Source organism: Ylistrum balloti, unplaced genomic scaffold (genome assembly GCF_031769215.1).
Source record: "Ylistrum balloti isolate Yb309-2 unplaced genomic scaffold, AGI_CSIRO_Ybal_v1 Utg369882, whole genome shotgun sequence".
NCBI lineage: Eukaryota > Metazoa > Mollusca > Bivalvia > Pectinida > Pectinidae > Ylistrum > Ylistrum balloti.
The window spans coordinates 354,165-376,098 of NW_026782019.1; the positions used below are offsets into that span (position 1 = coordinate 354,165).

Below are 21,934 nucleotides of genomic sequence, written 5' to 3' on the forward strand. Positions count from 1 at the left end.
CAGCTTCATGATAATGACATCCCATATACTTGTAAAATGTACTATATGTATGTTCTTGTCAGAGATATTGATTGTTGCCTTAATTACCATGGCAATTGATTAAGGTGTAAACCACCTTTCCATTCCACTACCAGAACATGTGTATCACCTGCTATATTTAGGGTGGACCAGTGACCTACTTTCCTGTATTGTTGCTATGTGATCTCTGTCCTTATTATACCTGTCCAATCTCACTGTCATCTCACAAGTCTTCTATCCTTTCTTGTTTCATATACGGATTTCATGCATGTTTTCATGGAAAGGTGGTTTTTCTATCAGTTTGTCAATTGGTTTAAGCAGCCTCATAATTTGCAACTTGGACCTGGGTTTTTAATGTGTTGGCGTGGTATATGATGAAATATTTACATAGTTACTTTCATTAGACAATGTATACAAGCCCATTATTTCCATATAAAATTACTTCTCTGAAGAAAATATTTTAAGATATTAGTATAGTTATTTTAAAGACAGTTTATATCTAGTATGTATTAGTGTCCTTGGCATTTCTAATTTTCTCCTCGTCCATCAATTAATACTACGTTTAAGAAAAGGACTCAGATTTTATCAATCTGGAAGAGAAGTTAATTTGTGTGATAGATAAGGAAAGAGAGATTTAAGAACGAGTTTGTCTGATAGAGATGAAGAGATGGATTGAAGAACGAGTTTGTCTGATAGAGATGAAGAGATGGATTGAAGAACGAGTTTGTCTGATAGAGATGAAGAGATGGATTGAAGAACGAGTTTGTCTGATAGAGATGAAGAGATGGATTGAAGAACGAGTTTGTCTGATAGAGATAGATAGACAGATTGACGAACAAAAAAGAAGTAAAAGTATGTCTCACATCCCATACAGTCAAAGAAGAATAGAATGTAACAGGAAAAGAGCAATGTACCTCTGCCAGAGGATAAACAAGCAACCCCAGTCTTACAAGTCACTCTTCTGCAAAGCTAGAAGGTGGCATCATTCCTGTGTACAATCAAAACCTGCCCGAGTAACAATCTTGCAATTTTTGTATTAGATCAGTCCATCTTCAAATCTCTGGTTACTACAGCTGTATCAACATAAGTGAAAAAAAATCTGCTATTTGTGCAACACAGGGAAAGGGTTTGGAATGGAGGTAATAAATAATGTCACAGACAAGCAAGAGTCTGCTTGTGATAAATGATCTCGCACCTTGGCAGTTGTAAGCAGCAGGGAACAGCAAGTTTGCCGGGTATGTCATGTATGTGGAACAGCCATTCTGGGTTAGAACAATGTTTGCATAGAGCAGAATTCTTGTGTCAATGAGCTGGATCAAAGAATCCTAGCTTTCAACCATTGGAATGACAAAATTGTCATAACACCAGATCCGTTTAGTACATGGTACATCATTCTTTGTATAACCTGTGTTGATTTTTGCTGAGTCAATCACACTGAATAAAAGTCAGAGTTTTTTTTCTTTGTGCCCAGAAAAAAAAATTGTTTACTTGGTTTGATTTAAAAGATAAATCTTAAGGTTTGTAATTATTTTTGCTTCCATGGATTGTTATAACTCAGGTTTTGACTCTAACAGGACAATGTTTTAAGTTTAAATCACCTGCAGGAAGGTTGTTATTATTGCGTTCATGGCTGTATAACTTCCACGTTCTGTAGGAACTGCCCTCCACACATTCCAGCAGGTTTATTGTAATTATGGGAGGACAAAGACACACTCATACAACACTGGATCACCACAGATTTAACCTACAGTAAAACTCCTCTTTGAACCCAGGAATACTTGGTGACTGTTTAATTTGATTTAAGAAAACCTTTAATTGGGTGATAACCTACAATTACACAGTCCACGTGTATGGCAGAGCCAACTTAATTGAGTTACTATGGTTACTGTAAATTCCAGGTAGTTGTAGTTATCAATCACCTTTCTGTGAAATCTCGGTAAAAAGTGTAGTTTGTAGTAAGTGGTTGGTGTTTTTCTGGAGGATTTGACTTACTTTTGTGAAAATGCACCTCACACCAAATCCTGTCTTACAATACAGGTCACACAACATCTATCGTTTGGATATACACTGATATATAGAATAAGGAGATTTAGCAGGTACCTATGCAACCGTTTGGCTTTATATTGCATTTATAAATAGCTTTATTTTGGTATCAAAGAATGTAATGTTATAACTCAGTGAAAATTCAGGATAAAAAAAAAGATATAATGTTTGTGCAATATTTTATCCAGAATGGCTCTTAAGTATTGTAAAGGGAACAGTGAAGTCTATAGAGAGTAGAGACAGGGAGATGGTAGACAGATATAGAGTATCAGTTGTAGTTACATAGCTGTATACTGATTATCCCTTTAATCCCAGGATACCTATCTATAACAAGTCTTAAGTAGAGGTTTCTATCCCTCCTCCAGGTTACTCTCAAAGTATTGGCCTCAGACCAGATGCCACAATTTTATCAGTAATGTAAGTGATTCCTTGGAAATGGTGACATGCTAGGAGGCTACAAGATTATTTGATCCACACATATTTGTAGTGTATTTAATGTGCATTTAAAGTATTCAGATTGATTGATCGCTATAATTAAAAAATATGGACTGATAACAAGTTTATCATCCTGTGTCAGAGAATTTAACAGGAACCATGTAATGATGATGCATATAGGATAGTTTGTAATAACTATGCGTCTGTTTCATTTATGCCTTATTTTCCTTCCTATTCAGTGAATATACCAATGTGATATTTTCTCATATTACACATGTGACATAGCTTATTGGGACATCACTTTGAATAATCACATCACGTCACATTCATGGAGGGCATTGTAACGTAACAGTGGAGACCATAGATATACAGCAGACATGTCTAAAGTTTGACGTAGAAATATCTGTTTTCTAATATATTTGATTGAAATATTTATCATGTGATGAAAGGGGTCTTAGATATATTTGCATTTGATTGTGATTTATGAAACTTGTCATGAATTGTTCAGTTCATCTTGCCAAAGAATCAGTCAAATAAAAAATTCTTAGATTCATTTAATGAATTGTGTATCAAATGGAAACACATGCAAAATCCTATATCTATGTAAGATCCTATATGTAAAATCCTATATCTATGTAAGATCCTATATGTAAAATCCTATATCTATGTAAGATCCTATATGTAAAATTCTATATCTATGTAAGATCCTATATGTAAAATCCTATATCTGTGTAAGATCCTATATGTAAAATCCTATATCTATGTAAGATCCTATATGTAAAATCCTATATCTATGTAAGATCCTATATCTATGTAAGATCCTATATGTAAAATCCTATATCTATGTAAGATCCTATATGTAAAATCCTATATCTATGTAAGATCCTATATGTAAAATCCTATATCTGTGTAAGATCCTATATGTAAAATCCTATATCTATGTAAGATCCTATATGTAAAATCCTATATCTTTGTAAGATCCTATATGTAAAATCCTATATCTATGTAAGATCCTATATGTAAAATCCTATATCTGTGTAAGATCCTATATGTAAAATCCTATATCTATGTAAGATCCTATATGTAAAATCCTATATCTGTGTAAGATCCTATATGTAAAATCCTATATCTATGTAAGATCCTATATGTAAAATCCTATATCTATGTAAGATCCTATATCTATGTAAGATCCTATATGTAAATCCTATATCTATGTAAGATCCTATATGTAAAATTCTATATCTATGTAAGATCCTATATGTAAAATTCTATATCTATGTAAGATCCTATATGTAAAATTCTATATCTATGTAAGATCCTATATGTAAAATCCTATATCTATGTAAGATCCTATATGTAAAATCCTATATCTGTGTAAGATCCTATATGTAAAATCCTATATCTATGTAAGATCCTATATGTAAAATCCTATATCTGTGTAAGATCCTATATGTAAAATCCTATATCTATGTAAGAACCTATATGTAAAATCCCATATCTATGTAAAATCCTATATCTATGTAAGATCCTATATGTAAAATCCTATATCTATGTAAGATCCTATATGTAAAATTCTATATCTATGTAAGATCCTATATGTAAAATTCTATATCTATGTAAGATCCTATATGTAAAATTCTATATCTATGTAAGATCCTATATGTAAAATCCTATATCTGTGTAAGATCCTATATGTAAAATCCTATATCTGTGTAAGATCCAATATTTATGATCTGTTATGAGTTAGTATATACAGGATATTCTTAAATTACTATGAATCTTTAAGATGTTGTAATGCTGTGGATCTGTTACAATTTGACCCAGAAGAGGTCACCTTGCAGTATTTGTTTTACCCAATGAATTTTCAGTTAATGTAGTGCAATGTTTGTTTCTTGTTCTTTTGAAAACTCAGAGAAGGAAAAAAACTTAATTCATTTAGAAATATGTTTTAAAAAGGACCTTACTTTGCTTCAATAGAAAAACTTTGGTCCGACAGGAAGTTTTTTGGTTAATAGTGTCTGTTGTTCCATGCTGTGTTGTAACACGGTGAGGAGTCACTCTAGTTTGTACCTGATGCCACAGAAAATGTATTATGTTAATGTCACGATCCCAGTCATCAATATATGTAGTATTTGTTGGAAAGCCATTCTCATGCAGACAAAGTGTACCTAGTGATTCCTACAGAGTACCAAGTACATCCACATAGATCAGGTGTGCATTGTCAAAAGTCAGCATGTGTTTGTAATAAAAGGTACAGTAACATAGAGGTGAAAAATGATGAAATGCCAAGATATTTATCTTATAGCCATGCTTTTTCTTCTAGCACTTCTAAACCTGGCTACATGGTTAACAAATTCACTGCATGCATGTTTGCAAAAAAGATACAAAAATGTTTCCAATGTGATTTGCAGTAGACTCATTAATTTTTTTTCCGAAAAATTCTTTTCAAATATTTTTTTTAGATACAGCTTGAATTTTTAATCTCCTCTCTGTTTTACATCAAACCTTTTGAAAACTTTGCAGTAAATTTTCAATAGATTTTAAGGAAATAACAATATTTTCAGGAAAATCCTATTAGTATTGAACTTGGATGTGTGGTTTTGACTGCAATGTGCACAGGACAAACTGGACAAAAAGGAAGCTGGCCACTGTTATATTATAACAAGAATTCATATAAAAGTTAATTATTACTATGTAATCACATTTAAAGATGCTTTGCTGTTATGGTATTGTTTCAGCTATTGTCTGCTAATCTAATATACGGAAAAGACTTTGCTTCATGGCTACACTATAAAAAAGTAACAAAGAAAATATGTCCAACTGAAGTATCCCGGGTAAATCTCATTGGGACAGGTTGGACTTTGATTTCAATAACATTGATGTAAAATATTCATTAAGTCATTGTTGTATGTTAACTTAGAGATCAGCTGAACTAGTTAAAAGGAACCCCACCAAATCATACAGGTTAAGTTACACATTTCTAGTCGTGCTCATCCTACGTACTTCCTTCCGATTGAAAAATAAATAAATATAGATCCATTTTCTATTCTAGACCGATATTTGATAAATGTCCAAGTTTTGATGGCTAGAGATGAAACCTCTCACTACTGAAGTTGTGATCCCGCAGCTTCAAACAATTTTTGACGAGGTTAGATCAAGATCGGGATCAAAAACTTTTATGTGTATATATGTATTGACCTTGACTTTTTATTTCTTTTTATCATTGAAATTTCTCTTCATATTACATACCAGTTCTCCAAAACCTGAGCTATATAGATATTTTTGATTAGCTCATAATATCATGTTAATATGAAATTACTTAATGATGGTGTTTGAAGTTTAAAATATCCATCATACTGTATAGTTCCTCTGGTTGTTGGCCACCTGAAGTTAGCACACATTTTCACCTGGGCTACAGGGGTTTTATTCTACAAGAGGACTTGTAAAATATGTTCATCTGACCAACAACGTTTGTTTGACCTATAAGTTCAAAGGTTATCTTAGGTTTACGCATGCAGTAAAACATTAAGGCTGCTTCCATCCTGATCAACACAGTGACTGACAGAATCTAATGTAACTTGTTTCACAATCATTATGAAATAAATAAAAAGGATTATTGCACAACCAAAAAATGTTGGTTGATTCCATACCATCTCGTACACTATGTAGATCAGTGCTAGTACACTCAGCACTGGCCATTTGTCTGAAGAAGGTGATCATATTGCTTGGAGTCATTGAAACATCACACTTAAACCTCCTACTGGTTGTGGTTTTATATAATACATATTATTGACATTCTCTCCTGACGTTTTTGACAGTGTACATTCATATATGGAAATAGTAACATTTTGGAAGAAGTTTTCAGATGTTAGTAGTTATATCAATAATGTACCATCAACTGGCCTTTTGGAGTTGTTTAGAAATGCAATACTCAAATTTCAGTTTCTTCAGGGGGAAGATGAAGGGTTCTAAAAATAACAAGGAAATTTTCCTTTCCCATGAATGTAATGAATAACAAATTATGAAAGGTGAGAAATTCGGAAGAAATACAACCTAAATTTGATTTTGAGAACATTTAAAGATTCCCCGACAACATGCACCAGTGGTGATTCATTGTGTGAGAGGAGGCACATCCTCACTGCAATGCATGCGACATAATCTCCATCAATCTCCTCCACATGTCAGCGAGTCTCCCCGGATAATACTGTCTTACTGTTTTGGCAGTTCCTCCAACCCAAGTCACGATTTCAATCTGCCATTTATATTTAACGCTACACTTCATCATCTTATGACAAGAACTTCAATTATTCCTTAATTAGAATAATTATAATATATCAGTTTTTCAGTCTAAGCAATGTTTGTATCAGCAGTTGTGATTTTGTAGATCTAGTTCAGTTAACATTAACATAGTATGTATACATTGTTTTCATTTCCTGTAATTAACGAGCTCATTCTCTGATGTGATGTAATATATTCTATTGCACTTATCTGCATACGCTGATATTGACGACTGTATTTGGTATGTCAAGGGTCAAATATTAACAGTTTAAAAAACTTCATCAATCTTCTAATTAATTTCTTATTTTCACAAAAGTAGAATAAGGGATTGAAATTTCAATATCTATGACATCAAGGGGTTTTTTGAGGAAGTGCTGGTTCTGATTTTTATAAATTCCTTTTTTGTTTTAATTAAAGATAGCATGTATGTGGTCTGAACATGACCCTAAAAATCTTTTTAATCGGGAAATTGCATTAATTACATAGACAAGTGGCTATCTGCTTTCAACAAACAGATATTTGAAGCTTCTCTTTGTGGTGAGATTAAATTTTTAAAAATCATTAACAGGCTTGCTGATCATTTCTAATTAGTGATTAGTGTGATCAAAAAATGTAGCTGCATGATGTACAACAGAGGTATGGAGGTGATTGGCATTATATCCGCATGCACCTCTTCTCTTAGACCTTGTTGTAGCAGAATTAGTGTTTAAGTTGGCCTATCCTACAGAAAAAAATGCAAAATAGCATTTCACATAAAGCTACCAATAAAATTCAAATGGAATCACTGTTGGTTTATGATATAGTCGACATTTCCTGTGGTTGCTTCTACAAAATACATTAGACTTGAAGTTGGATTAACCTTAAACTGTCGGGCTCTTAGAAAAGCCATGTAAATAGGAAGGCTGAGTCATCCCTAGTGGAGATAGCCAAGTAGAGAACCTGGCTTCCAAACACCATTTATCTAGGAAGGTTTTAGGCAGATATGACTGATTTAGACTCCCACACTTCCTTCACTCATAGTCCCCAGACTGAGATAACACAGCAGAAATCTACCTACATCTGTATAGACAGTGTTTTACAGGAGTAAATGATTCTCGGTGAAAAAATTATACCACTAAATACATTTTTTCAGTGGGGAAAGTTCAAAGTATGCATCATCTGCAGTGATTTCAACATGTGTTATTTTTACCATAACGTTGTAGTGGAATCCCCGACTAACCCAGTATAGCAACATTAACCCGAGATAGTGTAGGGGTGTTTCACTTAATAGAGAAAGTGCACTTGAATGACTTTGATGGGTTTTGCCTGGGATTTTATGAACTGAATTGACACCTGGTATATAGAAAAGTGACAGGGGTGTGTTACAAGGTGTTCCTCTGCCTGATTGTGTGAGGTGATACAAAGTGTGTATATATGACTGCAGGGATTTCCTGTGTTCTTAACACTGAGAACTCTTCCAAATAACAGGAGAGAATAAAAACTTAAATGTTGATGTGTGAAAACGCCAGGGAGGCCCTACAGACAGGATACATCATGGCTGGGAATCGACAGGTGTAGAGATAGCACTTTAAATTTGTATCAAAAACAACAAGATTTTGCATTTCAACATTTGGTCGTAAATCGATCTCAGATGCCTTCTACTAAGAGGATGGGGTGTATACAACCTTACCAATGGTAGACCTGGCCGTGTTATCATCTCGTTTAATACTAATAAACATTTACTTACTAAACAGGAGATTATTAATGAAATCAGCTAACAATCTTCAGGAGAGCTGTGTAGGATCTCATTCTTTACATGGTGAGTCAATGATGTTGATTGTCAAACAGTTTAGTCAAACACACTGCATACTGTCATACATTGTGGTTTGTAATACATCATAGTCTTTAGCTACAAAACACACTGCATACTGTCATATGTTGTGGTTCATCATAAAATGCAGTCAACTGCTAAACATACTGCATACTGTCATATGTTGTGGTTCATCATAAAATGCAGTCAACTGCTAAACATACTGCATACTGTCATATGTTGTGGTTCATCATAAAATGCAGTCAACTGCTAAACATACTGCATACTGTCATATGTTGTAGTTCATCATACAGTGTAGTCCATAACTACTAAACACACTGCAGACTGTCATACATTGTAGATCATCATACAGTGCAAGCAACAACTAAACACACTGCATACTGTCATATGTTGTAGATCATCATACAGTGTAGTCCATAACTACTAAACACACTGCAGACTGTCATACATTGTAGATCATCATACAGTGCAAGCAACAACTAAACACACTGCATACTGTCATATGTTGTAGATCATCATACAGTGTAGTCTTTAGCTACTGAACACACTACATACTGTCATATGTTGTAGTTTGTGATACAGTGTAGTCTTTAGCTACTGAACACACTGCATACTGTCATATGTTGTAGTTTGTAATACAGTGTAGTCTTTAGCTACTGAACACACTGCATACTGTCATATGTTGTAGTTTGCAATACAGTGTAGTCTTTAGCTGCAAAACACACTGCATACTGTCATAGCTGTAATACATTATTTGTCTACATTTGATAAGATTTTACATGTTATCATAGTAAGAATCTAATTTGTGTGGAGTCGTCACTTTTCCAACCTAATAGTTTTGTAGCTCTCTGATAATTCTATATACCTCCCTGATAAATTTGATAGACCAATATTAATGTAGAGACATAATTCTTCATTAAATACATATTCCTGGTGTGTGTGTGACGTGTTCTGCCGAAATCTGATTATCAGATGTTAGCATCCCTCTGCACTTACATTACACAGGCATCGCGCGTCACAACCATACCATGTATATCTTCCGTAATCGTCACATGTAACCTTGTGAGTAGCAGTGAGAGTGCAGTGCTCTCCTGGAATAGCTTGGCTCTGTTTTCACGCCTCATCTACCGACTTACGTAGTTTGTAATTGTGGCTGCCTCACTGTCGTAAGTAACAAAAGCGTTTTTATTGCAGTTGTGAAGCTGGTATCTTCCTTAAGATAATTGCTATCATAAGAAATGTGTTTTTACGCGAGATGATGACATCATATCTTGTACCCAACAGTGTCTTAAAAATTACAAATTTACACATTTATGGCCTCTTGGCGTAACGTTAGATCAGTGAAGGTTATGATCAGGTGGCTATGATTATGACGTGGGTCGGGGATCTATCTTTAGATACAGCATTGGCAGAGCCATAATGCTGTTTGTCGCATAGCAGAAATCAATGGTGTATTTTTTACGTCAAATTCTTCTTCTCTGCTTCGAGGAGCATCAGTTGATGACGCTCTCAGTTTCCTCACAGCAAGCACAGTCCCTATCTTGTTACGTCAAAACACAGAATGTATAAGACCTGTAGAGTAGGGGATCAGGCTGTAGGACCAGGTCGTGTGAGGTTGATGTGTTGAGGTGGTGCCAAATCCTACCTAAATGTTTGGGCAATGACACAGTGTGGTATTGACTGGGTGTCGGAGGGAAAGGGTGATCACTGCTGGTGCTCAGTGCCAATAATTCCCAGACCTGGACAGAATATAACAAAGCCGGGGCTATAACAGGCTATAGTAAAGATGGCACCAACAGGTACGTACGACTGATATGATATACCAATGAATTAATACAGGTAATCTTAGGTAATAGTCATTAGGACAACAAAGTGGTAACAGTTAATAATCAGATGAGTTCTATCTATATTTATCAAACAGGCTGATAATTGCTGAATTTTCATTCATTTATTTTTCTTTCTTTTATTTTTCTTTTTTCTTTCTTTTAATCTAAACTGTTGATATTGCATACTGCTTATCTACATTCAGGTTCTTATTTTTATAAATTATGACATACACATGTAAATTGTTGATGACACACTGAAATTGTATAAATTTGCATGTGTTTCACTCTAAAAAAATATATTTGTCATCATTCAATCTATGAATATTACAAAAAAATAAAAATGTAATTTATCATGTTCATATTGTCCGGCAGTAGAATCAGGAGAAGATACATCGCTTTTATTATATATGTTACAACCATGACAAGATTTTGACAAGGACATATGGTAATTATATAGAATTTTAAACTTGTAAATTGACTGTCAGAAGTTATGTCTTTATGTAAAGGTTTATATTAGTCTGTACCTGACTAGACGCAATTATACTGAAATTATGTCAGTGGAAGTTCTTATCTGAACTTTAGGAATGTTAAGTACTCAATAGGCATAGAAATTAAACAACTGTAGTTAGAAGTGTTTTCTATAACAATTCAAAAAATGTTTAGGTGTTTTATACGATAGATATGTCTATGTAATATAATTGTTGATTACTATATGCGTAGTCTACTGGATGTAGGTAATAAAATGTGAGATGTTTAGTGATATCTGTGTCACAAGAAAGACACAATAAACTGTTTATGCCTGCATGTTGTGATATCAGTGCTTTTTAAAAATAAAAAAGTTTAAAGCATTTTTACACAACTATTTTAAGTGACTCATCACAGTGTTGATAGGTTCGGTGTTACTTTATGAGGTGAGAAATGTAGGTAGTTTGATTTCTGCTGGAATAATTGACTCATTATGATATAGTTATAGATCGGTTCTGTGTGTTCACGGTGTCATTTTACACAGAGAACGAGAGGAAGTTTTGAGACACTTGAGATTTGTGGATGTGATGACAATATCGAATGACATTTTTATCCATGGTGACCTTGACTCAAAGTCATCCTAAAGGACATTTAACAAAGACAAGAGTCACATTGACATAGATTTCTTTATATGATTTCGTGAGACAGGAGAGATGTATTTCAGTATATAGAAAGCTATGGATAGGAGTGGACACTGGTTCATGAGTAGAATATTGGCTGGGGTGTCGACTGGGATGTAGCGTACGCTATTGGCCGAGGTATCGGCTAGTTGGGTGTCAGCAAGTGGGGTGTCACTGGATTAACATGGAGTCTCACAAGTTTTACACTGTCCAGGTTGTACCCTATATGGAGGTTGGTATATGTAGCACAATCCTGTTAAATTATGTTGTGATATGAAATTGTTGTTGGGGGACTAATCATTTCATTTTCAACTGCTGAAACAATAGCTTGATGTATATAAAACCATTGAAATTTTAAAAATGTTTTCATCAATATGATTATATATTTTAAATGTGTTATCAAGTATTTATCATCATCAGAGCACATTCAAGATGGCCACTGCAACCTCTGATTGATCAATTCAGATGCTATAGAATATCTGTAGACTTTATAGATGAGAAAGGATTGCAAATTTTAAAATACATTTTTGTGTATGAACTTATTTGCTTGTTATTCTACCAGGGTCAAAAGGTTTTTCTTTTAGGTACCTACAGTACCTATTTTTATCACATGTTGTATTGTGTATTGTGGCATCATATAGTTATCATAATAATTAAAAAAATAAAGATTTAAGTTGGTAAGAGAAAAGTGTTTCCTGCTGTAATTTTGTCAAAGTAATTGATCATTTGATCAGAGGGAGGAGAAAATTGTTTCCATTTTTTTTATATGATTTTTGAAAATTGTCACAATTTTAAAAAAATTTTTAGCTCGCTAAAGGCTTGCTAAGCATATGAAATTGACATGTGTGATCGTACCTGTGTTGTTGCGTAACTATTTACCTTGCATTATAGTGAAGGTCAAAAGGGAAGATTGGCTTCTGTTGGTTTGTAATGTTAGACTGATGGTTAGAGACTAAATGGGGAAGTTTAGGACAAACAATTCTGGACCTTTGATCTGAAATCTTTATCAGTAGACAACATCAGACGTAAATAGAATAAAACAGGTGATGGTGCTGGTATCAGGGTAAGATTAATGTTTTAGAATCTACATACATGTGTTATTATGTGTCACATGACTCTTGTGTATTCCTTTGGCAAAGGTCACTTGCTCAGGGTCAAAAACCAAATTTGGCCTGATAAAACGTAGTATCTGTCACACAGGCTGAGTTAATTTTTAAGAGTTCCAAATACAAAGTATTCAAAATTCATACATATGTGTTTCCCAAACACACATGTCACATGCTGCTTTTACTTATCTAGGTCAAGGTCACTTGTGAATGTCAGATGCCAACTTTTTGGCGATAGCTGCCTATACCTGGCATAGCTTATTCATATTGTTGCAAACATGTGTATGAAATATAAGTAACTCCCAGAACTATCATGTACAACATGTATTGTATTAAACAGAAAGAAAATCCTACTTTTGTTGTATATCTTATAACATGTATTACGAAAGTAAGATTTGGTATCTGCTAAGCTACAAAAGAACATACTTGTAGTTATACAAATGCAAAATTCTAGACAGGAGATTTTCTCTTGATACCTGTTCCTTATCCCTTTAGCCACAAAATCATTTTCTAGCTGCCATGATGTAGAGAGTCAAGGGGTGAAGAAGATTAGAGTTTTGTCACATTAAGCAACAGTATGTATAGGAATATAAGTACTAATACAACAGTTGTTTAGGGTTTTGCAGTTTTAACCATCCACTGTTTGTCAAGATCAACAGGTAGACAGAGGGTGGTACCACAGGTGTAATAAATACAGCGAATGACATAACAGTGTTTGTGGAGGATTTTACCTCCAAGGTTGGAGAGTGTTTGTGGTGTGCTTGTTGATTACAGGTGGACCAGTACTGTTTAACTGGCTACCTGGCCACAAGGAGTACCTTTAGCTGTCGGTAGATTGTTATCAGCATTTTGTTGAATGAAGGATACACAGGGCTTTGTGGTTGTGTGACCAACCTGATATAAGGACTTGATCTGCTCTACAAATGTTTCCTCATGGTGTTTAGGTGTTATATATAAACAGTCAGTGTCCTGTCCACGTCTTCCATTGATCCACTTCACTCTTGCTCACACATCCACATGCCCTTCCACGAAAACTTCATGTGTATGCTCTAAATTGGTATCATTTTGCTGCCAGCTTTTGTATTTATGTGCTATTTTTAAACACTTATTTAAATGCCCTTTAAAGGATAGGGCAAGCGACCAATACCGGCTTCTGATCTACCGTCTGCTAAACTCCGGTATGTCACAGAACACAACTCCATGTGACTGAGGACAGTGTCAGGAAACAAACGTGTGTAAAGGAGTCAGTTTCCTCAGAGTTGTTCCACTTGTATGTGCATAGACTTTGGAATATTTCTGTGATTTCCGTGACATTAGTGTCTTGTTCAAAACAATGTTTGTCACGATAGCTATTTTAGTGTATATTTCACCTGGCTTGTGTTCGCTTCGAACTGACATGGATGTAGACAAACGGGCGACACAACAGGAGGTGTAAGTACATGTACAATTGAACCAGATTAAGAATGTCAGCTTCTATTTCTCTGTAATGAACTATTTCATGGTAAATGTTTTATTAATCTTTGTGCAGAAAAAGCTAGTGATAAAGATACAGAATCTATTGGTCATGTTAATTACCTAACCTTAATTTCTATATTGTTACCAGACTTTTAGTAGTATCTGCCAGGGATGTTGTGTGCTGCTTTCTAGTAGATTAGCATAAGTTTAAAGTAGATTGTGTCTGCTGTGAAAGCTGTTAGTTTGCGTTTTATTTGAAAGTTGGAGTTTATACTGTAGAAGTATGTGTCTTAAATGGAAATTGGAGTTTCTTCAGTAGAAGTTTGCGTTTTATATGGCAGTTGTAGTCTATATCATAGAAGTATGTGTCTTATATGGAAGTTGGTGTCTCTTCTGTAGAAGTATGTGTCTTATATGGAAGTTGGCGTCTCTTTAGAAGTTTGTGCCTTACATGAAAGTTGGTGTCTATATCGTAAAAGTTTGTGTCTTACGTGAAAGTTGTAGTCTATATCATAGAAGTATGTGTCTTATATGGAAGTTGACGTCTCTTCTTTAGAAGTTTGTGTCGTACGTGAAAGTTGGTGTCTATACTGAAGAAGTTTGTATCCTCGTTTTTGTCTTCTTTTGCACTTTTAACATTGAAGTTGTATGTGTCTACACTACAAGTTTGTGTCTACTTTGTAAGTTGGCATCTCAGGTTTGTGTATGATAAAGATGTTCACCTTCTGCTAGTGGTGCCAAATGCATTATGTAATCGACCATACCTGAGTCTCCACTGATAACAAACCAGACCATCAGAAGATATACCTGACAGAGTGCCTCAAAATCAATGGTTCTCTTTTTAGATTTCTTCAAAATTGTTATCTAACATGTCTGTGTCGTTTATTTTTTGAAAAAAAGGCATTTCATGTAAAGCACCAGAAATATGGTAAATTAGGCACAAGATAGCTGTTTAGATTCAAACCATTTTTTACACTATTTTTACACGACCTTGAATGGTTCATATATAGGATCTGACTCAGCTGTATTAATATATACATTGATGTTAAACGTTTTCTTTGTTGTACCATAAGTATTGTTTTCAGTTGACTTTGAAGTGTAGTGTTCCTGGTAATGTCAACATTGCCAAAGAGAGACAGCTTTGATAGGAGAAAGGAGGAAAGGAGATTGGGAAAGTGGAGGAGAGGGGAGGGGGGTGGGGGGCAGTTTATCAAGGCTTGTTAGAAATTCAACAGGATATCGTCCTAAAGATATGATTGTAATAAAAACAACTCCAAACATTTGAAGTTTTTGGACAGAGCTTAATTTAAACAATTACCTAGTCATTATTTACCTACTTCCTTTATAGTTATTACAGCACTTAATGGTTTCCTACTCTAGATCATAGACCCGAAGTGGGTACCTAAGTCCCAGATCAGAGGTCTTTAAAATAACAACCGTTTCATGTTTATCTTATTACCCAAGGTCTGAGTGTACATATATATTATTATGTCATATTACAACACTTCACAGGGTAATGTAAGTGTAATGGGGTCCATTCTTATAACTGGAGATAGTTTTAATTTGGTTGTCTACAGTAATGTATCTTTACACTGATGTTCTGAGTCTGTGTTTAATTATAAAAGTTCCCCTGAGTAAATTATTCTAGATTTATAGCATCTTCACATTCTTATTTCCACACTCACTTTCCTGTATGGCAAGGTGCCCTCCCAGTGACATCATTGTATTTCAAATTGTCTATTAAATGCAAGGAGCTGGAAGATATAAATATATTGGCATCCTCAAATGATTATCATGACAAAAGATGTACCCAATCACACCTGTACATTGTGTATTTCCTGTGACAGGTTTGAGCACTGTTCTAAATGATTATAAGAAAATTATGTTCTTCTTTTCACAATAGAACTATCCTAATGTGAATTAATTGTGAGTGCATTGATGGTATTTGAGGAGTATAACAGTTGTGGATGAGGTGTAACAGTTGTGGATGAGGTGTAATAATTGTGGATGGTGTTTAGAAAGTATTTAAGTTGTGGATAATATTTGAGGAGTGTATTACAATTGTGGATGGTATTTGAGGACTATTTCAGTTGGGAATGGTATTTGAGGAGTATGTGTAACATTTGTGGATGATATTTCGGGAGTGTATTAGAGTTGTGGATGATATTTGGGGAGTATTTCAGTTGTGGATGGTATTTAGGGAGTAGTACAGTTGTGGCTCATCGGCTAATGTCATACAGTCATCCACAAGTTCCTGGAATTCAAAGACCATATTTGTAGTACAGATCGCACTGAAGTGAGATGTTGCCAATGACACATTGCTGTGTATATTCTGGTGATTCCTGTGTAACAGGAGAAGTGATAGTAATATCTGACATTATAAATATATAAACAATCTTCATGATACTATAGGATGTGGTATAGTTAGCATTCAGGCTTGGTGTGCATTTCCTACATGTCTCTACATCTCTTACAATAAACATCATTAGCATCCGGACCTGTTTAATCATTCAAAGTTCATTCATACTATGGTAAACTCTGCTATTATTTTACTGATAGCTGTATTAAATAGTCATATCATGGATGTGAATCTGGCTACTTAGTATGTTGGTTATCTGTAACATGGATTTGTGTGCAAGAAATATTTATAAATGATTGAAGAAGTGGAATTTGTGGAAAGAATCATAAATTTAATTATATCCATGTAAGTAAACCTACTTTTCAGTGTCTTATTCATTTAGTGAATAAAGTTGTTAAAAGTATGAGGACACTAATGCTACCTTAGCATGCTGTACACATCTGTATATTTGACTATGAGCAATAGGTTATTATACTAGACATACCAGTAGTTGTCTGCATAAATGTCTATGAGAAATATGATCATACTTCTCCAACCCAGTACTCATTTGTATAAATGTCTATGAGTAATAGAATATCATATTTTGTCTTCCTAGTACACATCTGTATAATTAATTGTATATGAGAAATAGAATATTGTACTTGTACTACCCAGTACACATCTGTATGATTAGCTGTAGATGTTGTACTAGTAACAGTACTAATGACAATGGTTCGATGCCAACTCTTTGTGAGGACACATACCACTGTATATAAATATAGAATATATGGGGCTTGGCCAGCATTCCTCACACTTAATCTGTATATGTGATTAGTCTGCTCCTGGTTATAAGCAGGAAATATGCTGTAATCCTTTCTCCTGAAGATCTCACAGATGATGATGACATTAAAGACCTCTGCATTTGCATACCTGACACTTTACAAACCATCTGAATTACGCAATAAGTTGGTTCCTACTGTGCCTTGGTATTTTCTTGTCCAACTCCACTTAATTGATGATTGCATGTATTTTGGGAATTCAGTCTTAACAGTGAAATTTTATGAAGCAATAATTCTTTATCATATGATTTTCATTTCTCTTTCCTTAATTTGGCTACTGATATTGTACTTATCAACGGTGACTCATGTGAATCTCAGAATATACAGATATAGTGTTTTCTTACAGCATGGGTACAGTATTTATCTGATATTGGCTCCAGTTTCTACCAAAGACAGCTGGAAACTTAAGATAATAAGATATAATGACACTTAGAGACAGCATCACAAATTATTTATATCACACTTACATAGTGATATCATCAGAATTCTTTCACCCAATGAGATTGTGTGTGAGAGTAGAGCATATGCATGAGGTATATAGAACTGAATATTTTCTAAATTCAAAATCTCAGTCTTAACAATGTTTGATTTGGATCTATAGAGAGCTTTACTGTGATTTTAACAGTGGCCGTATCTCTCTGGTGTTTTTTGTTTTTTTTTTTTGCTTTGATGTGGTGGATTTGTGGTGTGGTTATGGAATGTGGTTTTGATTGAGTATTACGTACATCTATACAAAATACCAAGGATCAAAAATACTCACAGCTTTAGGTATGCATTGTAGAACAATAGTGATAAGACTCACTTTCTCCTCAAGGTACAAATAGCTTCACACTACAGTATCATAAAATTTATATAATTTCTCAAAAAAAACAACAAAATTCAGAATGTCAAATAGCAGAAACTTGTACACACCATTCTTTTCATTTTGATTGTATTTTTTTAATATCAGAACGACAGGTGGTACTTGCTTTATATCTCTGTATGTAAACCCTGATAAAAACATATTGTACATGTATGTGAAGGTTTCATGTAAACTAGAAGTGATACTTTTACAGGGAAAAAGTGTTTTAATTGTTCAGGTAACATTGTTAGGTATATAAAGTGTCTAATGAACTTGTAGTTTATCATGTATCAGATGAGGCGATACAGAGTATCAGGAAATAAGATCCATTTGATGTCGTCTTCATTTTCGGATCATCTAAGTAGTCTCATGCATGTACCTAATCCTCAAGAATTCTGGTACAAAAAAGAACCAAGACTAGCTCTCTTCTTACAATTTATTACACCTCAAAAAAACGCTTTTGAACATTCACCACTTTTTTCAGACAGAATGCGATAGCTCTGATGCAGAATCCACAATTTATGTGACGGTGATCCATGACTGTTATATATGTATGTAAGCATGAGATGTACTAGTGTCTAACATGCAATAATGGATTCTTAACACTGACCTCTGTAAGGTGTACACAGGTAACTCTGGGACACGTGTGAGGAGATTGGATAGATGTTGTAATGGAGGTGGATTATAATGGACAGATCTAAACGCTTAAAACCCTGGAGGTAAATTTCTGGTTTGGGTTGAATGTCGAGGATATATAAGGCCAGTACTGTGTATAAAGATCTCAAGGAATTGCTGACCTCATGTGGATGTGTGCATCATATAAGTCTGATACATGTTTAGGTGCTTGTGTCATAGCCCTATAGTCCTGCTACAACAAACCTGCTATTATTTTTTTATATATTCAAGAAAACTATCTTTTACTCATCACCATGGATATATACAAAGTACATTATGTACTATCACTTTACAGTGGGATAGGTACGTTTTATTCAAGGTGTGGTTTGGAAAACAAAATAGATATTCTAACCTTTTTTGATACAGAGGAAATTTGTGAGTGATTTTGGTATTTGAAAAATTTACCATTTATTTAAATCAAAACTATTAATATCAATAGACTGACATAATGTGGGCCACTGTAAATTGATAAGGATTGATCACTTACGAGGTTAAGTCCTTCCTTGTCACTGTAACATGAGACAGGCTTGTGAATATATCTATGATGAATGTTAATGAAGTTGTTTTACCTGTGTGAATGAACTACATGTGATGTACAGGTGTTTGTTGGACAGGTATATCCTGTGATTCAGGCTGTGAAGTTCTCTACCACTGGAAAGGTGAGAACTCAAGGTTCTGTTTAAATGTTCTTTATGGAATTATTTACATTGGTGTTACCTGCAATCAACAAACAGGTGAAAGGTTAAAACCCTTGTACTTTGGAGGTGTTACCGCAATAACAAATATTTTGTCACAGTATAGAAAAAGAATGAACCAGTATACATTAGAAGTGTTACATCACAAAGGTGACCTAATCCTAATTATAAGTATCCTGGGTCAGTCACCTAGGGGTCAACAGGTCATCTCACCCTTTGATTATTGAAATAGCTGACTGGTGACTATCTAAGTGGGAGGAATTTTCCCGTAAGATTATATATAGAAAGTCCAGTGTTGTACCAGTTACACCTGACGGATCTACTTCCTGGTGTTTTAGGGTCAGTCAAAGTCCATTTTTAAAAAGTTCATTCTACTGACACGTACATACTGTATCACAAAGGATGAAGCAATGTTAAAGAATTATCCAACGTCACGCCGCATAATGTGTTGAGTGTTACTTGTCATCCATGAACTGTGGGTGTTGGATTAATATGATGACTCCATATGCAGCTGTAGTTCATAAATATTCATTTTGATTTTTTCTCTTTTTTTTTGACTTTATTATGATTGACTTTTCCTAGCCGCCTTTGTTGATTCAGGATTTTATCATTTCAGCTGAGTGAAGATGACCACCTGTTGAGTCCTTTACTTCCCCCTTGGACCGGCCCACGGACAGTGGTTATCCCTAGAACTGACCAAGGCTACGGATTCACCCTCCGTCACTTCATCGTTTACCCCCCAGACTTCACCCAAGAAGACCAATATCAGGTAGGACATATCATACCTTAGGAATTGCTTCATAGTTAATAAGACTTTGTTAGGTTAAGAAGTGATTTAATTCCTTAATTTTGAATTATGGACACCAGAGGTCACATAATATTTATGATTTCAACTTCTGATATCTCACTTTTAACCATTAGACATAGACATCATTTCTGTTTTCTCTTAGATGTTAATGAATTTAGATGAAGGTATATTTGCACAGCTTTGCCCTAAACACATGTTGTTCCTTGAAGCCATAATCAGATTATTTATAAGATATTTGTGTTTGTATAAAACACTATTGTGGGCTCATTTCAGAACTGTAATGATATGATGAATTAAAATCTCATCCTTTACTTATTCATTGTCAGTACTACAAGCCCTCACATTTCGTTATAAACAGAGTAGCTTTATTAATGTCTTACTAAACTTAATATAGCATTGTACAATATACCATATCTCCTTAGATATTTATCAACTTGTCCAACCCAAGTTTTGATTAAGAACCTATAAACTTTGTACAATAAACAGTTGTTTCATTCGCCTCGACAGACGACTGGGTATTGATGGTAGATGTTTATAAACAGAAGGAACCTTTCAAACTTACACAACTTCACACTGGCAGGGCTACCTGACAGACAGAACACAGACGTTTTAACATAGTCAGATATTGAAAGTACACATCTGGATGTTTTACAGGCAGCATTTTGTTTGTCTTGGTTTTTAGAACTGAAAGACAGTTATTGTAATGGAGTTTCTTTTAGCATCTCTGTTACAGTAAAGACAGACAGAAAACAGATTTTAGAGGTCATGTCTGTTGTGCAACAGTAGCTGCAAAGAGAAAGCATGTGTCACTCGTGTAGACTTGGGAACTGCCATAAAAAGTCTTAAACTCATCCGGAATAGTTGTGTGATATTCCGAGGTGACAGTAAGTGTAAACAGCTTAGGACTGTCCCAGCAGCAGGCATTAGTACACCAGACTGGACAGTAAATGTCATCATCAGACAGGAGAGAAACACATTAGTGTTCAGCACAACTTATAGCTAGAGGAGAAAAGAATAATGTAAAATGAATGTATCACTTGGATTTAATTGATTGTTCGATAACATATATGATAATATGAAGTGTCAACCTTCCCTTTTGTTTCAAAGTTATCTCCCTTGTCGTGAGAGTTTCTCTTTCTTTTCAAATTACATATGAGGACAGGATATTAAATGTTTTCATTACAATTGAAGTAACAAGAAATATTCTATAAGGAGTTGCATCAAATATGCCACTTAAACAGTTAAGAAATCTACAACTAAAGGCAATTTTTTTTTCCAATTTCCAAATCCACAAATTTTAGTAATTACAATTATACTATGTAATTTGTTTCACAATTTATCAACTTTTTTTGTTAATTTTTCTTGCCAATTTTCAAGCTTGAACCATTCATGAAAATTTCTAAGACGAAATTGTTATTATAATAGAAAATACAGGGCTTTATAATCCTAACAAAAATCAATAGCCTGTAGGACTTTATAGGAAAAGAATTTGAAGGTGTGAAGTAAGAAGGGAGTGTTATGGTGTTGATGGTTGGCTTATCATGTGAGACTCGAGTGACGATCAGTGGAGTGGAATGCAAGGGTATTAATGGTGGGATGGATATTATGTCTAGAATTTGTGT

The 21,934-nt window shown here is 34.5% G+C and overlaps 1 protein-coding gene across 2 annotated transcripts in view; it reads left to right on the forward strand.

The window, feature by feature from the left end:
- Positions 1 to 10,134: 10,134 nt before the first annotated feature.
- LOC132546259 (rho GTPase-activating protein 21-like) overlaps positions 10,135 to 21,934 on the forward strand; it is a 32,828-nt gene continuing 21,028 nt past the window's right edge. For both annotated transcript variants that reach the window (XM_060209970.1, XM_060209971.1), the window contains exons 1-2: positions 10,135 to 10,383; positions 20,121 to 20,273. The gene's annotated coding sequence lies outside the window, so the exon portion shown is untranslated. The remainder of the gene's footprint in view (positions 10,384 to 20,120; positions 20,274 to 21,934) is intronic.